At 43.0% G+C, this 22,383-nt stretch overlaps 1 protein-coding gene across 2 annotated transcripts in view; it reads right to left on the bottom strand.

Moving 5' to 3' along the window:
- The window catches only part of MNAT1 (MNAT1 component of CDK activating kinase), a 117,877-nt gene that overhangs the window by 1,593 nt on the left and 93,901 nt on the right, over positions 1 to 22,383 (bottom strand). The window lies entirely within an intron of this gene.

Here is a 22,383-nt window from a genome sequence, read left to right as displayed (position 1 = left end):
ATGACCACAGGGCTGAGCTTCCTTTGCTTGCTACCTGTGCCTGGAGCCCACTGACCCTGGGAATTAGATCTGTGGGAGGCCACCATCATTTTGGCTGAAGAAGGTTCTAAACTTCCCCATTAATTAAGCATCATTACCCATTTTCAGAGCTGTCTAATTCTACCCCAAACCTTCCAGAGCGTTGAACTGACGTGGAAACACGAGTTGACATGGAAGCAGGAGTTGACATGGAAACACAAACACGCTGCCTGGGCTGGCACTGCCACTCTTGGCTCCCCTTGGCTCCTTCCAAGGGCTCCACCCCAGCCACACACGCTGAGAGCTCCTGCTAAAGGATGGCTTCATCCCACACTGTAACCCCACGGCTCTTGCACCCCATGAGACAAGTACAACAGAGATTCTTCACCAGTTTTGCACCAAAACCCCATCAAACAGACAGATCCACAGCCCAGCAGCACCAGCACGAGAACCATCTCCAATCCTGACCATCAGACACAACCCCATAAACACCAAGTGCTTTCCACAGGGGCGCTTCAGCCGCTGTTTTGATTCCTCACTTGGTACATGTTGCTCCTGGGAAGGTTGAGTCATTCCACCTCTGGCTTGGCAATCCAAGCATAAACTTGCAAAACGCACACAGCCTTTTATAATGTTATCCCAAGAAACCTAAAACAGCTGCACTTTTGGCAGCAAAATACAGGACCACCAGTAAAATATCCAAAACAGTTGCATCTTTTAATTTATGACTGTACACTGTTTCCATAAAGAGTATATAAAACAGGTCAGATTTTATAGGTAAGACATAATAAACAGTCATACCCATTGATGCCATAAAAGCATAGAGAAAGAGATTACTGAGTAATGATTAATTACAATTTTAAAAACTGTATTTCTCGCACCTAATAACCACAATGCACAGACATGAGCAATGTTTCTGAGATATTCTTGGTGAGATGCTGAAGCTGAGACTGAATTTACCTCCTGTGACTGAGTTGAGGTGTTTTGCACCAAGCTGTGACAGAATCTGGCCCTCACTGCCAGACTGCCCTCACTCCCATCAGCACAGACACAGGCAGGAGAGCACAGAGTAATAATAAAATAAACCCTTTTAGTAGTACTCAGTCCAAAAGAATCTACAAACACAGCAACAAAGCTGGTCCCATCTCTTAATCTGCAAGGGGAGGTGGTCTGCAGAGAGCTCTTGGTTTGTGGCAGAACACATTTTATGGGTTTTAATTTTTTTTTTTTTTTAACATTCTTGTTACTTGTCCCTTAATATTTTAAGAGGAAGATCTCATCCTTCCCAAAGGCCTTTTAAAACTGCTGTGGGAAACAGGAGCTCCTTTCCCCAGCCAGGAACGATGGGCACTGACAACAACAAATAATTTCCTTCAGAACGCTGGTGTGAAACTACCTCTACCCTCCAAAACAGAAAGTCTTATAAAAATCAGTTCCCATCTTGGATTTCACTTCTATCATATTTATTTAATTGCACAATTTCATTTTCCCCTCATGCATGAAACAGTCCAGTGAAAATGGGAGTATTTTACATTTCAATATTAACAAAGGTTCCTTGTGTCTTTCTCATTACTTTTCTTATCTTCCCTTACTTATATATCACTGAAAGGAGAAAAACAGAGCCTATTGTTTCCCTTTTTCTAGGACATCCGAAATTGAAGTGTTAGTTTCATAAGACAACCTGACTTCCAGCCACTGTAGCACTTGCAGTTAATTGGGAGGTGATCTCTGAAGCAAGACAAAATCATTGCCAAAAAGGCTCCCATCGACTTTTACTGCACAACCTGCTCTAATTCTCCTTACTCCTGTGAAACGAGCAGGGCCGCTGCTGGCTGTCAAGTGAGGTCTTTATTTTCTTGTTAAGTATCTGAACTTACTGCTCTTGACCCATTTAATTACTGTGGTCCACCAGGCAATTGCAAAGAACCTGCCACGCTGAAGCCACACAATGAGAAGCGAATGCTTTTCGCCGGCTTTTCCACACCGGTCCCCATCTGTGCTGCCTGATTCCAGCCATCCCCTCCACAGGAGAATCTCTCTGAACTGGATTCCTGGGGTTTCTGGCAGAGGTCAGCACATCTTTTCATGTACACCTTTACAACAGCAGCAGGAAGAAGCGCTTGCCAAGTTTTATTTCCAAAAAGCCGAGCTCCGTTAGGTCTTGGGACCTGGAGGTAATTGCTCTCACTAGTTAGCAAATTCCAGCACACTGGGTCTGTTTTTCATAGGTTTATTTTAAGTACCTGTAAATCTTATAAGCAGAAACCAGGAAAAAGAGGTTTGCTTTTTCTGGTGCACAATTTTTTAATGTAACTTGTTTTTACTGAGGGCAGACTAAACTCTGAAGTTAAAAAAAGCCTGCACTATTATTTTTGAGCAGGGCTAAAGGGCTGTGTGCTCCCTGCCCCACCATTTCACACTTCCCATTCCCAGCAATGCCTGTGCTCTGCTTCAGGCTGTGCCCAAACAAGCCCCCTTTCCTTGGTTGCAGCCGTTGGATGTTGATCTTCCCCATTAAGCTTTCACGTCAGTTAAAACACTTCGTATTTTGTTCTTCATGAGCCTTGGGGGGCTCATTCCTGACCTTCAGTTTCTCATCACCCTGGAGGGGGTGGGAGGAAAAAAAAAACCAAAAAAAAAAAACCCTCCTGTAATTCACACTCGCTGTGGAGGCTCAGAATCAAGCTGGCTGTTCCTGGGAGGGGGTTTCCTTTGTGTTTTCTCTTTTCCCAAGGCTGTGTCACAACCGCTTCAGCAGGACAGGCCAGGACTGTGGAGCGCTACATGGGCTCAGCATGGCAGAGGATGCAATCCCCCTGTGCCTTCCCAGGAGCGCCAGTGCCCCTGGCACTGCTGCTGCTGCTGAGAGCCAGAGGACCCAACAGCAGCTCAGCAACACCCAGGGCCACTGGCAAATATCCCCTCACCGCCCAGCAGGGTGGTCTTGCTACAGAGAAATTCAGGAAAGATGTCAGAAACAATCAGAGAGAATGGAAAAACAGCACGATCAAACCTGGCTAAAATAAACACCAACCACAAACCAAACAAAGCTTAAAAACCCCCACCTAAACAAACAAAAAGAGCCAAACATACAACCAACAAGCTCAAACCACCCCATAATATGTCCCTTCACACACCCAACTGACAGTACCAGTGCTAGGGATTATGTCACACAATTTTTCCTGCTACCCGAGATAAATACACTCCCAGGAGTTTTTCTGCAGATGCAGCACTTAGAGATACATATGGAATAACTGTGTATTTGGCATACAGATTTTTTTTTACCTATTATGTATTTTATGGGAGTGAAGAAATGAAAAATCATTCACAAGTTGTTTGACAGGGGAAAAAAAAGAAATAATTTAATTCTATTCCACAGAGTAGATTTACTGCTCATCTGATTATCTGCAGTATCCAAGACATAAAGTAATGGGGCAGACATTAGGTCTGGGAAAATTTCCAGATTCATCATTTAAATAATAAATAGTAGTTGCATAAAGCAAGCAAAATACTCCAGTCTGGAAAACTGTGTGAAGCACTAGGAAGGCCGCAGCATAGGCTGCTGCATTCCTGAGCCTTTCTGGAGACAGCATTTTCACTGGATTTACCAATCCCTAGGATGAGCTATTGCTGTGCTACTCAGAGGGAGCTGCAGGGACTGGGTCTCATCAGAAGGAAGGAGCTGGACTGTGTCTGGCCTGGCTTCTGCTGAGGAATGTGTGGCCTGGGTTACTCTCCATCCCTGAGCAGGTACAAACTGAGCTCCTCTGCTCAGCTCTGTTTTCCTTTGAACCAGTCAGCTCTGCCACAGTCGGTCCCGTGCAGCCAAACAGAATTTGTTTATAAAATGAGCCAAGCTCATTGCTGTTCTCCATTAAATAGCCGCAGGAAATGCATTGGTGCTATTCAAATATGGTGTGGGTCTCCCTCTCTCAGACTAATATGACTAAGGCAGGGCAAAAACACAAGGCACAAAGCTGGTACTCAAACCCAGAACAGCAATTCATCGTTCCAGGGAGTAGCTACAAGCCTGATCCTCAAATTTAAAAAACAAACAGATTTTCATCCATTTTAGCAGATACTCTTTGGGCAATGATTGTATTTAGATGTTAAACCCACCAGCTGTGACTGGTATCAGAAGTTCCTGCTGAACTCCAGCCAACACAGCCTGTTCTGACACAGAATTCCAGCTCAATGCAGCCATGAGCTCAGCAAGGGCTCCTCATGAGCCCAACCAATCCCTCCTTGCCCGAGGTCACACTGCCAGCCCTGACAGCAGCTGGGCACCTGCCACTCCTCTCCTCCACCCTCCAGACCACACAGACAAAAAGGGAGAAAATCTATCTAATAGGTGCAATCACTGAAGGAGCTTTGTTATTTGTTTGAGGGTTTTTTCAGTGCTTCTCTGTACACAATTGCAGCAACCAGTCTGGATGTCAAAACAGGGCTAAGCACGATGAGGTCCAAATAGGGAGATAAAAAATACATTTTCACCCAGATTATGGCACCTTATGGACTGAACACAGCCCACAGTGCAGGGGTACAAGGAAAAGTCACTCTAAAAACCACAACAGAGTTTTGGCTACTAAAAATTCCTGCCAAAGACAAGTGATCCAGCACAGACACCGCCCCTGCAGCCCCAGCAATCCCACCTGCAGACAGCAGTGCTGTGCACATTCAGCTTAGTAAGCCAGGCTGTTTTGTTATTATTAATAACCCTGTGCTGCTTTCTGAGGGCTTAGTGAGCAGAAAGTTCTCTCTGAGGTGTCAGATGAATGCCAGACCCTTCTCCATGCCACAAACTTGCTCAGCCCATTTCACTCACCCCTTCCCCAGGAGCCTGCTGCAGAACCATCGCTTACTCATCACAATTCTGATTTCCAGCAAGGAAATTTAGTGCCTTCATCTTGCAATAAATTTTGCAAAAGCAAATGCCTTCTGTCTCTAATGGATCTCTTTTTGTTACAGTTAAGGATTAAGAACAAAACATTAAGAGTTTAAGCTCCTAGAACTTTTAGGTTTTCTGAGTGAAGAACTCTGTTCCACCAGAAATAAACTTTCCCAGTAGAAAAGACAGGAAATGCCCCGGCCCAGCAAATCAATAGAAGAAATATAGGACTCCTAGTGATTCTTTTTTAACCTCTTCCATCTGCTTTTTCTAAACAGCAATTTATTTCAAACACTGTCAGAATTTTCTCAGGGCAGGAGTCTGTGTAAACTGTGTGTGGTGAAACAAAGTACTTTAAAATTAAAACAAAGCAGGTCTGCCACAGCACACCTCAGCTAAGATGGAACAGGACAGAGATTTGCTACCAGACACTGAAAGAGGCAAAAAAAAAAAAGCCTCAAAATGTGATATTAGCTATGAAACAGCTGTCGCTGATAAAGCCAGCTCTGACTCCAAAGGTAGAAATCAGTGATGAGTTATTTCCCCCAGTCTCTTCTCCCTTACAATATTCTTTATATAAAGGGCAAATCTTTTGGATCCTGGAAACCCAAAGCCAGCATTGTCCTGCTGCAACAGTGACCCAGCAGCACCCTGGGGCTCAGAGCTCTCTCCCAGTCAGCTGCTGCAGTGACCAATAAAGGCATTGCTGAGGGTTTAATGTAAAAACTACAGCACTTTAATTTGATGTTTCACATAAACTGTTTCCTCTGTTAATGGTGAAACCCATACATGACCTGTAAGATATATCTAGTGACCCATCTCAGAGAGTTTATTACAGATTACCTCTGAACTGGTGAATGCAGTCATGAACCTTGGAGTAGAAAAACCTTTAAATGCAAAGACCCAAAGTCACAGAAGCTCTCCTCAGTAGGGGAAGAGAACAGAGAATCAGCTTTTCCCATACTACTTTCCCTAAAAACTTCCTTTTTGTGATGAAATCCAGAACCCAGAGACCAAACATTGCCACTGAAAAGCTAATACACTGGAGAGAGGAATGGAGGGAATTTCTTTATGACAGCTGCCTCAAAATATACCTTTAGTGCTCCTCATAAAAAACCCAGCTCTTCTACTGGCAGAAAAGGAATTTTAAAGGAAGAAAAGTTTTAGAGAGCACCTGGTTCTCCAGCATTTTCCCAGCACTGCAATTCTACTGCTGCCCTGGTTTTTAAATAGATGTGAGACCAGACTCAGGTACTTGCATTTATTTAACACATAAACATTTGCTTTTGGAGTAACTGAGAAGCCAGTGCTGTTGCCTTGAGGTAAGATGAAAAGCTACAGAGAAATTGAGATCAAAGGGAAAGGAGAAATGCCTTCCGCCTCCCAGAAACTGATATAATTTTAAAAGAAGTGGATGTTTTAAAGTGTAAAGACAGGAAACTAACGATGAAAAAGGTTTTATAGAATAAAGGAACCTTTGTACTCCTCTGCCCTGATATGCATTTTGCACATTTCCTCTGCTGCAGGCTGGATGCAGCCCTAGGACAGGACCTGCAGGCACTGCCAAAAAAATGAGGTTTGGACAATTCCAGTCCCACTGCAGGGCCCTACCCAAGAAGGCCCCACCTCAATACAACTATTTAATGTAGAAAAGTCTATAAACTCCAAGTACAATGGACCACAGACTTTGAGACTGTCAACTTAAAGCACTGTAGCCTGTAGATATAAAAACTACTTTGAAATGGGACATAAACCCCTTAAATGGTGCAAGCTGACCTATTTCCATCTTCAAAAGGAACTGTAAATCCAATTACACCTGGAGATATTACAAGTGTTAACAAGCTAAATAAACCTCCTCTTTTCACTGAGGAGTTATCCAGGCTGGAGATTCACATTCAACAAGAATTCCCATGTGTAAATACACTGCATGTTTGAGAAACACATTTTGCCCCTCATACAAGCTGACAATTCACAGTGGGTGTCTGCATATTCCCTTTGATAACAATCAAATGCTGCATTTAAATCAGCTTCTCTTAACATTTGATCAGGTAGCATCACTTCAGATGAGGTATAACAGTTCCAACCTTAGAAAATGTGAATGCCAGTGCAAGAGAGCAGCCAAGGCTGTCTTTGGAGCACTCAGTGATTCTAAGCTCATGTGGGAAATCTTGAACACAGTTTCAAAAGTTCAAGTGATGATAGAGGTCATCTTGTTTTGTTGGGGTTTTTTTAGTTGAAAAGAAAAACAAACAGCCCTGAAGCTGCTAAAGTACATCACAACCCCACTAAGGAACCCTTAGAGAAAGGAGGCATATCCTCAGCAGGTCCAAGGCAACATGGGTTACAGGTTTCTGTGCTGCTGCAGGGTGGATTCAAGACAAGGATTATCTGAAAGTTCTCCTCATTTTAGCACATGACCGCCTATTTTAAAATAAAAACAGGAAATGGAAAGCAGAACCTGCAAATACACAGATCCTTTGCAAGCACAGGAAAACTAAAGGCTATGCAAGTTCTTTTTGGTCACGTGTTTCAGCTCTGTAAAGGAAATTTTATATAAATTCTATGCTGGCTTATCTTTCTTCGATTGTTGGGGAGCTTCCTCACATCCCACTTTCCTCCCAGTAATTAGTTGTTTGATGGCTCCACACATGTCAGAAAAGAGCCACCACTGACTGTGCTGTGTAAACAGTTTCCTTCTTGTTGCTCACCCACGCATCTCCACACCACACATTCCTGCCAGCTCCAAAATATGCACAGGCACTGCCACTGGGATTACTTTTTTTCCCTTTAAACTGCAAGGATTTCTGCTTCAACTCCTTCCCAAAGAGCTGCTTGCATTCCTTACCCCCATGCACTTAGCTGTAACAAGAGGTTAGTGTTTATTTCTAGAAGCCTTGCTCACAGGAAGCCTTCCTTCAGCGCGAGTGACTTCCGTAACTCCAGAGGGGCTGGGATGAGCGGGGGCACCTGGTCCCCCATTTGTCATCTTCCTGAGGTCACCCGCCAGCTGTCTGTCCTCTCAACACCCGGCCCCAGCACCGCGCTCAAGGCATTCTCCCTCGCTCGGTTTCCAGGTCTGCACTTCCCGATCCAGTAAATCAATCAGCCCCCACAGAAAGTGCTCCAACAACTGCAAGTGAAGCATTCGAGCAGCGCCGGAGCACAAGGACACTGCAGCGCCCGCGCTGCGCTGCAGGACTGGCATGGATTGCACCCGGCAGCACTGCAGAGCTGCAGCTGCATTTAGCCCCTGACTAAATCAGGCTCTGTGCGTACTTGACCCCGGGAAGAATGGCATTGAACACAAGGGCCTTCTCTCAGCTGTGATATTGGATTTTTTTTTCCTTTTCAATGGCTAAAACAACCATTAAGCCACCATTTCTGTAATTGCAAAGCAGCTCTCTTTTTAATGTGTTGTGGAAATGTTTTGGCACAGACTGAACTCCAAATTCTTCATCTTTCCCTCTGTCCTCCAACTCCACTCTTCCTCCCACATATTGTCTTTAGGCACAAGGGCCTAAAGGGCACAAGAAGAACATGGATGTGTTTAAATATATATTATAAGTCTAAGGAAGTTCACCACTGTTCTGTAACTTCCTACTTAAGTCAAGACTCTTTTCATAGGCTTATCTTTTTTTTGGTAAGGATAGGGCAAGTTCAGTTCTAAAGACAGCACTGTGTCTTTTCTTCCCTGGGCTGGACTCCGGGAATACAACTTCCCTTCTGCAGGAACTTTTATTCTGAAAGACAGTTCTTTTGGACACACAAACTCTTCTTTTAGGATAAAAATTCCCTCCTGTGCCTCCTGCTCTGCCTTTTTTCCATGTTCCACACACCCCACTGAGGACCATGAAATCCCCAGGACATAGCCAGAGATCCATATTGATGAACTGGGGCTTTGGGAGAGTTACATGAAAGAGATTCCTCCAGCACTAGCTTCCATGTAAATTATGCATCTGTAGGCAAAGGGAGCCCTTTCTGAACAGAGCACTCAGTCAGGAACACCTACAGAAGGAGGCTGGAGATGCACAGACACTTTTTTCCCCTTCCTTTTAGCACATTTTGCTTGATGCACAGTTCTGAGGCAACAGACGAGCACAGTCGTGATTGTGTCACAGAATGATTTGGGATGGAAGAGACATCAAAGATCATCCAGTTCCAACCCCCTGCCAGGGACACAGGGATGCCACCCACTAGCTCAGGACACAACTGCAGAGTCCAGGATGCCTCCAAGCAGACGGGAGGTATTTTAGCCCCAGCAGTGCTGGATTTCAGGCCCAAGGCTGGAAAATGAAGTGGCAGAATGCTTTTAAAGTTTTTCTTGCATTTAAGGACTTGCTTTTGCCCCCAAATCACTGCTGACAGAAAAAAAAAAAATCATATGAACACAGAAAAAGTGGTTAAAGCCTCAGCTTTGAAATACAATTTCCCCAGGCAGAAAGTCAGTTCTGTTTTCAGTGTGACACAGCATCCTCTGTTCTGACTGAGCAGCAATGAATTCACATCATATGGCAATTCCAGTTTAATATGACTCAAACAAATGAGCACAAGAACTTCTAGAGGGTTTTTAGCTGCTGATACTGATCAGATAAGTAAGCTGCCAAACCTAATAATTATCTCAAATGAAAAACTACCAACTCTCACTTATTCATTTCAGATAATAAGAACCCAAAGTTATTTTCTTTAGGCAGAATGTGGAAACTGTAATTGTTGAAAGCAAATATTGCAGTTTGAATGACAGTATTTAAAGAAGATGAGATTGTTCAGGTCAAAAGAAGGTGAAAACCAGGTGGCTTTCTCTTGCAGCTGACTTGTGCTCTAATGCACGAGCCCCTCAGCCTCCTCAGCTTCTGGCTGCTGCTGCTCAGGTCAGCATTTCAGGCTGATGCTGAGATCAGGTTTACAGCTCTCAGCCAGGCTGGCGTTTGCTCCCCAGGAAGGCCTGGAAGGGATGGGAGGGAGCAAAGAGGGCAGGAGCTTGGAGAGAGGCTTCTCCTCAACGCCAGGGATGGGTGAAGGATGAGAAGCATCTGCCCCAGGCAGGTGCAGCCTTGGGGCTGAGCTCCCAAACCCCCTCTGCAAAGGAGCTGCACAGCCCCACTCTGGCACGGCGCTGTCACAGCTCCCACAGGTGGGGGAGGAGGGGAAAGTTGCCCTGTTCTCCTGAAAATATTTTTACAGGGGAATGAAAGGGAAAAAGCCACTCCTTCAATCCTAGGCAATTTCCTCCTATCTGTCAGCATATGGTAGGAGCTATTATTATTTGGCTTAAATAAAAAGCATCATTAAGGCTATTTTTCTGTTTTAACAGCTTAACAATTCTATTGTGAAATCTGGGTGAAATTCTCTGGATTTTATTGTCCTTCTCTATTGTGCCCTGGTAGAATTTCTAGAGGGGAAAAATGCAGTGATGATAGGAGATCTTCATTTTACTCTTCTAAAAAGACAATGAGTTAAGTGTCTAAATTGAATCATTTTTTATATGATTTCTGTTGAATTAATTTTAATTTTCTGTTGCTTTCAGTCTAATCCAATATCCTGAAACAGCAGAAGCACAGATATCCAACAGGAGTGTGTTGAGTTAGGCAGAACCCCTTAGTTTCACTTAGAAGAGAAAATACCAGCAGAGTTGTTACAGAGCAGTGACATTCACAACTGCTGAAATTCTCCATGGATTATTTGTTAACCACTCAACTCAACTTGCAAATTGCATCCCCAAAATCTGTCTCCAAAGAAGTTGTGCCTACTGACTGAACTGATTTTGAAAGTGGTGTAAAAAGTGCCTTTTTAAACATTCACAGGAAGTGTCCAGAAATCAGTGGGGATTGCTAATAAAAATGACATTTAATACATTCCCTGCTGAGGAGAGCTCCCAGTAACACTAGGTGGCAGAAGGCTCTGTCACATTGAAGACACCTGCAGATAGACACACTCACAGAACTACTTGAGCTTGATGTTAGAAAAGCTAAGGGGAAAACAGTTGAAAGCAAAACAGTTCTAAGATCCCATTTTCCATCCACTCTTCCAGTTCTAACTCTGGCTTTGATATCCATAGTACACTTCATTTCACCATTTAAGCTATCCCAGAACGTGAATACACCCTCTAAACCTGAACCTTTAATCACATCTTACTCAATTCAGATGAAATTCTGTATGTGACAGGTGATTCTATTAAGCTTTTATGTAATTAAAAAGAAATTCACTGTTTAAAGAAATAAATGGCCACTAGGACAAGTACACAATAAAAACATACACTCTTAGTTACCTTGAAGCAAACTTGATACCCAGCCTGGAGTGTATTCAGCAAATACACTTCTGCAGCTGAAAGAAAAACAACTACCTACAAACAAACTCATTCAAAACTGTTCAAGACTCAGTGTGGGAAAGATCTGCTAAAAATGTCAGCTGCTCCCTCATGGAGGTGCATTTTCAGGAATACTTTGGTAAGTACATACAAAATTCAGCTGCTTGTTTCTAGTTTTGTATATTTAACCCTTTAAAAAACACCTATGCTCCATTTTCCTTTATTCTGGCCACTCCCTTTCCAACTGCTCTAAGTTTCTCTCTCATCCTCTATAAATCAAATCCATAGGGAAATAAAGAGATGCCCCTGCCCTGGTGATGTTAGGAGGCAGCTGTAAACACAAAGAGGGAAAGCAAAAGCCAAACACTGTCTAAATGCTGAAAACCAAAAAGCAGCAGAGGGAGAATGACATTTGTGATTCCTCAGATAAGGAGGAAGTGTAAGTTTGAGTTGACAGCAAAGATTTCTCTGAGATGCCCACGGCTGTGCTGCTTTTCCACTTGCCAAGCAGCAACACCCCAGACTTGCAGCACTTGAGGGGTGCTTCCCCAGGGCTGGCTGGTGCCAGCACAGAGCTCAGTGCATCGTGGAGGGTAATTTTGCACCTCTAGCCATGGAGGCTGTTTGTGTTTAAATATAGAATATTTTATCATTCACAGTTGTCAGCAGTGGAAATTGTCATCTAAGCAGGAAAAGATGCTGTTGAAGAAACAGGAGGGGGTGGTTAGAAAGTAAAAATTATTTTGGCTGTGACAACTCCTCTCCCTGCCCATTCTGAGGGTAAGGGATCACACCACCCATTGCAAATTGCTGCCTGAGAGTCAGAAAAATCAATAGTAGGTAGGAAAGCTGACTTGCCAATGCTACAGCCACTGCCAGCAGATTATTAATGCATCTGTCTGCATTCTTTAATGTTTCCTAAGAAGCAACTATGTTAACTGAAAAGGTGCTACGTGTCACCAGCCCTTCTCTTCTCTCCTCTTCATTTTCTCTCCATATTAAAACCTTTGCTACCAAAGAAAACAATCATGTTTCACCTCATCTTTTCCCAGCTTTTCTGAAGTTCAGTTCCTGCTCTAGAGCAATATATACAGTCTAAGTACTACCCCTGACAAGCTGTTTGACAGCCCTAAGTTGCACATCTATTTTACTCCCAGAGCCTTGGAGTTGGTAGGGCTTAGATGGGAAATGGAGGCCAATTAAAATAAACACAGACAATATCAATGCATTCTTCAGAAAGGCACAAGACAAGCAAAATGAAACACTACTGGCTTTTGCCCACAGTTAGAATTCAGCTCATCTCACAGGCTGAATGCTCTGGCTGAGATCCAGAAAGACACTTAAGCACATGTCTTATTTTAAGCATGTGAGCAGCCTCATTGATTTTTCACTCATGCCAGGAAGAATATTCAATGCGCTTAAAGTTAAGCACATTGTTAAGTGCCTTCCTGGAGCAAGGCCAGGCTATTTAGCCCTTGCAAGAGTTAGTCTAGAGAACATTTACCATTATTTTAACTTCTCAAGACTTTCTTTGAGATAAAGTTTTATGCTGTATGAAAATATTTCATTCATACGAGCAGTCACTGGCTCACAGCAACCTTCAGGGACCAAATATTCTTCCCCTTCCCACATCTTTAAAGCAGTAACTGGAAGGATTAAAGACACATAAGCAAATATACCAATAAAGAAAATTAGTTTTGAAAGGGAAGCCAGCAGTCTTACTGATCTGAAGAGCAAAATGAGCCCTGCACTGAAAAGCTGACAGACATATTAATTTTCAATGAAAACTAATAAAGTCATTTGCCAATGTCCCATTCCAATACCAAGTCCTGTGCAGGAACTTTGAAAAGCAAGCTAATTGTTGACTGAAATTAATTATCACAATAAGCACACATTCAATTCCATTTTCCCTTCTTCCTTTTACATCGAGTTAAATACAAAATTCAAGGAAAGGCCTGTTAGTGCTTCCTCAACATGACCTCACCACATCAGAGCACTTTAGAGATCAAAGGCACGACAAACACTTTGCTCTTTGCTACAACAAAGTGATGCCATTTGCTCTGTTTGCTACAGACAATTGAATTTTTATCTGGTTGGCACTATCCAAGCTCAGTATCATACCCTGAATAAGAGCTAGAGAAAGGTGTTTAACAGTACAGGAAACTCAGGAACAGAACTCAGGAAAGCTGGACTGGGTGAGACTCATCCTCCCTCTACCCCAGCCACCCCTCTCCAGGAGGAGAAAAGGGAGTGCATGGCAGCCTGACCATTCCAGTGGGACCAGCAGGACACTGACAATTTGCTCCTCTTTTATGAGCAGATGTACCTTTGCATTCCAGTATTTGTTTTTTTCTGGAGAGTTTAAACTCAGTGGTGAAAGTACACAATTGACAGGGGAATAGAGGAACAGAAAGGCAGTTGAACACTCAATCACCTCTGAAATCTCAGGGTTACACAGCTGTTCCACTCATCATGTCTCACACCAATGCAGCTCCACTGATTTCATGCTACCAAGCCCACACCTGATGGCAACTCCAGCCACAGCATCCAACACTCCACTTTAGAAACTGGTGGAGCAACCTCTAAGACCTCTGGAAAAACCAACTAAGATAACAAAGGCAGCCTGCAGACAAAAAAGACACTTCCTAGTGGATTCTGCTCTAGAAGTTGTCAATTTGAAATAAATAATCTCTTTATTTTAAAATATCAGTTTACATATCTTGTTGCCGAGATTATTTGGTGAATTTTTCTCACCTTGCCATGCAATCAGAGCAGGACAGTGACACTGAGAAGGTTGAGGCTGGAAGGGACACAGGGAGCCCACTTGGCCCAGCCTCCCTGCTCAGCAGGGTCAGCTCAGGCAGGTTGCTCAGGGCTGTATCCAGTCAAGTTTCAGTATCTGCAAGGAGGAACACTCCACAGACTACCCGGACAGCCTGTCCCAGTGTTCGACCTCCCTTGCAGCAAATGCATTCCAGTGGAATTCCATGTACTTCCATTTGTGTCCATGACACCTTGTCCTCTCACTGGGGTCACCGAGGAGCACCTGGCTCTGTCCCCTGCACTCCCTGCCCTCCATCAGGTATTTACACACATCAACAAGGTCCTTCCAAGCCTTTTCTTCCCAAGATTGAAGGTTCCCTCAGTTTCACCTCACACGACAGATACTGAACTGATGCCTTGTGAAGGCTGACCTAGAACAGAGGCTAGACTGAGCTAAAGAAAAAAGTAGGGATTTATTAGAAGGCCTCAAGGGATCCACCTTGGGCAGCACAAGAGCCCAGCCAGGGCTACACCCCAGGTGAACCCAAAATGGTCACAAAATGGATGACCAGTCAGAAGATCTCTCACTTTTCTAAGTTCTGGTCCATTTGCATATTGGAGTTAATTGAAGCCCCATCCCTCTTGTTTTTCTCTCTTCAACCCATGTTGTTTATGCTCTTGGGCCTGAGATTTGGATCATTTGTCCTTGGTCCCCAGCTGGAGAAGGAATTGTTTTGTCTCCCTACTCTGTGAAGAGAGCTCACCATCCCCTAATGTGAAGCCCAGACCCACACACTAAAGCAGCACAGAATCTGAAAAATATAGAAGTTAAAACCTGAGGCATCACCAATCCCTACTTGCTCCAGCATGTCCATGTGAGGCACCAGGGATGCCAGGACAGAACCCAGCATTCCAGATGTGTCGAGCAGAGGGGAAGCATCACCACCTCCCTGACCTCCTGGTGACACTGCCTGGCACAGCCCAGGAGGGTGGTGGCTTCTCTCTCCCACTAGGACAGGCTGCTGGCTCCTGCTCCCCATGGGGTGCTCCAGGCCCTTCTCCACAGAGCTGCTTTCCCAGCAGGTCACCCCCAGCTCGTGCTGGCTCATGGGCTTATCCCAGCCCAGGTGCAGCACCCTGCATTTCCCTCAGACTGCTGTGACACCGTTTCTCCAGCCTCGAGGTCCCTCTGAAGGGCAGCACAACCATCTGGTGCACGAGCTCTGGGCTTTGCATCACCTGCAAAGCTGCTGAGGGAGCACTCCTTCCACAGCCAGCCAGGAAAGAACAGGGTGCTGCTCCCAGTATTGACTCCTGGGGGGAAGCACTGCGTCCTGCTTGGCTTTCAAACCCACAAATTAACGGGTATGTTAACAACATTAGAATGTATTTGTTTAACCAGTTCCCTTTTTAAATTTAGATGGTTAAATGAGTGCAATATTCTAATATATGCAAGATCTGTTTCTGGTTCAAATTGTCCTTAAAAGTGAACTTCCTTCAAGAAAACTTCAAAAATCATTTATGACTTTAGAGGGGGAGACAGATTTCTCTTTTTGAGTTGCTTTAGTATGTAACTAACCTGAATGGTGGATTTCCTTAAAAAATCATTTCTATAGACAAAAATGCCCCTTCACTTGAAGAATCCAGAGCAACAAGAAAGCTGTTTTCCAGAACTGGGATTACAGCCAGTTCATGATGGATAAACATTGAATGCTTATGGTATAATTATAATGTCACAGCATTTGCTGCCAGAAATACAAAAATATTCTTAAAATTATGCCCTAAATAGAATGGTGTTTAGTTTAGCTAAACTGAAAGCACACTCCAAGAAATGTGAAAAAACAAACACCACGATTCCAAATCTCAATTATGCATACTAAGGGCTTGTTTTAATAAAAGTATATTTAGTGGCTGAATAAAGTTTCTCAAAAAATAATTTTAAAGATAATGAATTCCCGATGTCCAAAAAAGTGTCACATGCAATTTCATCAGTGACTCATGTAAACTAACCTCAAATTTAACCAAATGCAACTGTGATCAATATTGTGTCAATCTGAAAGTATCTGGGGTTTAAGGCAACAAAACCAGATGCAAGGATGAGTAAAAATTTGGAACCCACAAACAGAATGGATTTCTTGGCTACTGAAAGGTCTGGAACAGTTATACTGACAGGGAGAAGCCAAAAGAATGAGAAGTTTTGACAATATTGCCACATTTAGCAGGAAGAGAGTCAAGTGCAGGAGGAATAAAAGGGAGACAGTTTGCTGTCAATGCACGTTATTTAACTTTTTTTCTTTTAAAGATGGCATCCTCCAGGTATGGACTGTTCTATACACCTCTCACCTGTTGTACAGTGTCTAGGGATGGACTTGCAAGTATGTTCCTGGGCACTTTTGTAAGGCAAAACCCAGCAATAAACAACCAAAAAACCCAACCACATAAAATATAAATACTGTCAGATTTACCAACATATTCTTGAAAAAGCTGTAAGTTACTGAACAAGAAGGCCAATTATAGAGTAGATTTGAAAGAACAGGACATTTGAACTGATTCTACCTTCACTGTGAAACAAAACTGAAGGGTTGTGCTGACCTGCCCACCAGTGCTGTGCTGTCCATCACAACCTCACAAGAAGGTGACAGAGAATAAAAAGTTGTCTACATCAATCCCCTTTTATTATTTATTTTATTTATCATCTCTTGGCAGTGACACTTATCACAAGCTGCAGTGGAAAAACCCATGAACTGAAAACAAAAACGGGGCTGTGAGGGGAAAAGGTGTCAGAGTGGAGAAGGGGAGTTTTATTTCTCCAAGCAATAACCCCTACCATGACAGCCTTGCTGGCTCCTTCTCCACTGACAGGAAATTTCTGTAAAAGAATCATGTGGTGCTGGAACACAAAACTGCAGAGGTTCATATATGAGACAGGCTATAGGTCTGACATGGGACCAGCAAACCAAGTCAAAAGCCCAGTCCTCTCCTCTGCCTTCCAAATACTAAAATCTTAGAATGTGACAGAAACCTGTTGACTCTGACCAAATTTAAATTATGCCAATAGAAGCCAAAGAAGCAGAACACCTAACACTTGCAGAAAAATGAGAAGCTCGGGACTTGCCTGCTTCACAGAGTCTTCTGAAAGTTTTTATCTTCACAAAACCAGGCAGAAAATCCTGAGGACCACAGAGGGGCAATGGATTTATGAGGTCTGAGAATCCTCAAACAAAGAGGTAGTTGAGCCAGTTGATTTTATTGTTTTATCCTTGAAAGCTTAAATAATAAAAAATTTAAAAATAAAGCAGAGCAAGCACCTACTAGAAAAGCAGTGTCAGTATTGTCCTTTAGGCATGTTTCTCTCCACACCTCTGGAAAGTTGTCTGGCATTTGACATAATTGGGAGGAAGAATTTTCTCCCCTGGCAAAGTCAATTAACTTCACTATATTTGTATCATCTGTCAGAGCTGAATCTGCTCCCTTCTTCAAGTCTGACACAAGCTCCTACACCTCCTTGACAGATCAAACAGCTTATATAGAAATTGCTGTGCTTTAAAGGGAAGTTCCATGGCTATGTCAAGTAAAAAGCCGCAAGACAAGAGGTGAGTGATTATTCTATTAGTATACACTCCCCTGGAATATTAAAATACAGCCTAACTTTGTACTGAAGTTTAACCTCTTTCAGGCAATTTGCTATTTCATTATGAAACTCCTTTAGTCTTCAATCACCAGAAACATCTGTAGAAAATTAAAGTAGGTCTTTTTCCTGCTCTGTGCTCTTAACTGCTTAATTTCTCGTACTATTAAGATATATAAGCTCCTTGCTGTAACAAGAAATGTAAGAAACAGTGTGGGCCACTGCTTTAACATACAGCCATAAACAGGTATATGCAGGTTTATGCATTGAGTGTTATAACCAAGCTTTTTATCTTAAGGCTACATAAAATATTAGTGCTCTGTGAAACACCATTCAATGTGATGCCACTAGATTGCATGTCATGCCACTCTTTGGCATCGTAAGTCAATTGCCAGATCTCATCACATTTTATAAGCATTATAGCTCAGGCCCAAACCCACCTCCCATTAGCTCCAATTTAATATTTGCTGTACATCAATGTATGAACCTCGTAATTAAAGGCAGCAGAGGAGAGAAGGGTAACACACACAACGTGCTTAATGCAGTTCTCCAGTTAAAACATGAGCACAAAGCATGGTGGGTAATGCAGGAATGAAAACACTTCTCTACTGAAATGCCTTTCCTCGTAATCAGCTCTTAAAAGCAGCCAGACCAGTAATGCAGCTCTCCCAGGTGGCAGCCAGGGACTGGGAGCACTCACTGGATGCAGAGCTGAGAAAAAACACCGAGGTCTCTGTGGACTTACACTCCACAGATTTTATGTCCCTGAGCAGCAATGAAGAGCACATCACAGAAGAAAATGTCACTTCTGTCTAGGGCACAGACCTATTCTGAAGTAAAACACCAAACACTCTGTTGAGAAAGGGGGTTTGGTCCAATAAAATCTCTTTCCTACCAGAATCAAGCTGCTGTTTGTATTGAGCTGGTGGAGCAGTGCATCACCTCTGACAGGCTGTTGATGTGATTGAAGGGAGAGAGCACAGGACTGTATTGATCTCTCAGCAGCAGGGCCAGCACTCCATGGAGCTCACTTTGAAGTAGCCCCATACAAGTACTGCATTATCTGCCTCGCCAGCGCCGGGCAGGTTTTCAAAGGCTTAAATAATATTATGGCACATAAATCTACTAAAGGCTAACCTGATGCCCTTTGTGAGTGAGAACTTCTTGTACTACAAAGGTTCTACCAGTTGGAGCCATGGAAGAGCAAAAACCACAGGGGAAGCAGAGCTGGCTCTTCCCAGACCACCTCTGTGCTACTCCAGCACAGGCTGAAGCACACGTGAGCCTGGGCTGCCCTAAAAGCCATCGCAAATATAGCCCCACACACAAACTTTACCATGAGTTTTGCAGGATTTTCCTGTAACTCTTTATGGAGGTTAAATCTGTATCAATGCAAACTCCTCATTTTTCTGTACAGAAAGCATTCTGTTGTTTTAAGGAAAATAATCTGGTAATATTTCCAGAGGAGTCGTGTGGGTCATCTTTCTGACTTAGCTGCCCTTCTGCATCAGAACTATTATCCCTCAACCCCCTGGACTACAAAAGTTTCCATTGTATGCCCTGTCCATTTAATGCACTGCCACTGAAAATATCCTACAGTGACCTATGGATTGAAGCAATATTGATCTCGAATTTCTTCACCCCAAGAACTAACACACCCCTCAGTGACACACCCCAATGAAAAGTGCAAGCTCACCTGTAGCTTTATAATAAAAGCAGACAGTAATTAATTTTTTAAGTACCATATTCAAATTAGTTTTCATAGGTGCTATCAAAAAAAAAAAAAAAATTAAGCATGATTTACACTGATAGATCTTAAGAAGCAAGTGTAAATGGGGATTCATCATCCAAAGAGGTATTTTCCCTGCAGGGATCTCATTTTATCCTAGTGATTCTCAAAAACTTTCATCTACCATTTGAAAGAAAACATAAAAGTCACCCACTGCAGAATGTACATCTGTCAAAAAATCTGAGGGGGCTGGGGAAATGGGTAAATTATTCAAATTAATCTGTGTAGCACTTACTAACATGGACTTTTTCCAGTTAGAGACAGCTTAACAGCAAAGGTCACACAGGCAGGAGCTAAGAACAGGTCACACAAATACAGCACCACAAATTAATTAATCCTGGAAACAACACAGATAATGGTGCCTGACTTACAAAACCTGATCTCTGGTTTCTTCTGGAGGTAAGGAGGAGGGTACAGACACAAAATAGTATCGAGTTAGAGGAATTCAGGATTCACCCTGGTTTTCTGCAGTGAGTTCTGAGTGTTACCTTCTCTTTTCTGGGGCAAAACACTGAGCTTCAGTTGTACTTGCTGAAAAACTCACTGCAGGCCTGCAGACCTACAGAACACCTAATAATACAACAGCAGTAACAGCAAGGGGTTTTCACGTTGTAAATGTAAAATGATCCATAACAATATCTGCATACACACATAGGTATGCACAAACATATGCATCAATAAAATAATTCCAGGAGAAATGACAGCTTTCCTGGGCATACAGATCATCCCCTCAAAGCAGTTATTCCTGGCACCCTAGATCCTACCCTCTCCCTGGAAAAATTAATGGTACCACTGCAGTTTCTTCACCACTCTGGTGGTGAAGAGTTTTGGGGAACTCTCATCCTCCCCTGTATCTGCCCTCACGATGTGGCAGCTATTCTTCTGGGAGCACCCAAGCCTTTTATCAGAGGAAAAGCAAAATGTTTGGAAATGGCTCATTGAGAGAGAATTTAACCAATGAGTTTATGCATAAGTTAGAGAAAAGGTGAAGGGAATCCAGGAACATGCATGCTTATTTAGATGTGTTTTTCATATTCAAGAGATTCTGATAAATTTAGCATGTCTTCTGCATGTTTTTTGGTTTGTTTTGTTTGTTTGGTTTTTTTTACATCAGAAGTATTTTAAAGCCTCTCCTTTATTTGTACTTCTTGCTTTTCATATTGTTTTTGCTTTCTCAAGGAAACTGGCAGCTGAAATGGTGTTCTAAAAACAAGTCACAAACATTTAGCAGTGTTGCCATTTCAAACACCAGGCTCAGCTGAAACTGCCGTGTGGTAAGACGATGCTGTTTCAGCTGCTGGAGCCCTCAAAGGACAAAAAAAAATGCTGAATAAAACCAAAATATAAGTCATGAGTCGACAAAAACTCTGGGATTTGTTGCAAATAACATCCTTCAAAGCAGCCCAAAATAGAAGATGCACTGCTTTTTGCAGACACCAGGAGCCTGTACTATCACCTCCACCCAGACACCCCAGTTTGTGTGCTTCTCTCTACTGGAAGTAGCAAGTACTTCCCAGAACCTAATGCTGATATTTCAAATCAGATATTTCCATTTTTCAGATAATGAACCAAAGCATGAATGGGAGAAAGAAAAAAAAAAACCAAAAAGAAACAATGCATATGTGCATGAGGAAGGCATGAAATGGAGCCATACACAAGCATTGAAATCTCATCCATTGGTTAGCCCCATTCATAGTCTTTTTCTAAGGAGATAAAAATAGCATTAAAAGGAAATACATTGATTTTCTTTTCTTTTCCTGGTTTTCAATTCCCAGGGCAGACAGCCTGTAAAACCTGCTGCTGTAGTACATATGGGCAGCTGATCTGAGCAGAGAGCTCCAGGCAAGTTTTCAGCATTTGTTTTGAAATACAGGAAAATCAACCAGCAGCCAACTGCTCCCAGAAAAGCCAAATATCTGTGAGCTCAGGGATGAAGAGCACCAGCACAAGGCTCCACTGCCCACCTTCTGTCTTACAGGTAGCTGCATTCCTTTGCTCCATTTGCAAACTTCCCTGAGCCATGTGAGCACACTCCTCAATTATATGGAAGAGCCTGGGAGCACACACAGTTCATCCTTTGGATTGCAAAAGAAAGTATCTACCCAGACTGCCCAAGGGCAGGAACATTAAAGGCACTTCTGTCAGGTCTAATCCTGTTCCCACTGAAGCACTACAAATTCCTCTGCCAGGGCTGGGAGCAGAACTGGACCTATGGGGAGCTTTTATTTATTTTTAAACCTATCACGCTCAGCATCCAAACAAGTTCAATGGGAATTTTTCAGATTAGTGTTTTGACACCAGAGCCAAAAACAAGTCAAGGAACATGTGAACTTCCTACAGCTCTTTGGAGAAGGCAGGGAAGGAGCCTGGAGGGGTTAACTGTGAGAACTGGTGAAAATGGTGAGGAAGGAGCTGCACTGAGCCATCCTTGCCAGACCTCCAGGGTCTGTTATGACACTGTCAATTGCTCAGATGTTTGTAGAACTGGGCAATTCCAATTTTGTGTGTTCTTCTGCTAGTCCAAGCTTTTCCAAGGCCTGGATAAATTGAGTAAATACAACAGGCCTAAAAAAAATCTACAGAGCACTTCTGGGTGAGCAGAAAAGAGAGAGGTAATAAATGCAGAATACAAAAATAACAACTTCAGTGACTGTTCTTAGACAAAAGCCAAAAGATCAAGAAGGATCCTATGGCCCAAACTGCTCAAGGCAAGGGACTGCTCAGTCACAGCAGACTCCTGAAAGCAAACTCCCCATTGCACTCACACCTTCACAACAATACTTGCCTTGCTTCTGGGGAGAAAAAGAGCAGGATGCACCTACATCATGGAACAAGGGAAAAAATAAAAAGGCAAGATATGGTTTCCTTATTTCAGATTGTTTGCAGACTCTATATCTGTGGGACTTTTCATTCCAAAATTAACTGTGTGCTGAAGAGAGTCTGGAACAGCAGAGCCTTTATGCTTCCAAGTTTTGAGATGGCCTCAGAGTGCA

The sequence above is a fragment of the Vidua macroura genome, chromosome 6, assembly GCF_024509145.1.
Source record: "Vidua macroura isolate BioBank_ID:100142 chromosome 6, ASM2450914v1, whole genome shotgun sequence".
Lineage (NCBI taxonomy): Eukaryota > Metazoa > Chordata > Aves > Passeriformes > Viduidae > Vidua > Vidua macroura.
The sequence above is the reverse complement of the archived record's forward strand: the minus strand, read 5'-3'. Positions and strand labels throughout refer to the sequence as shown.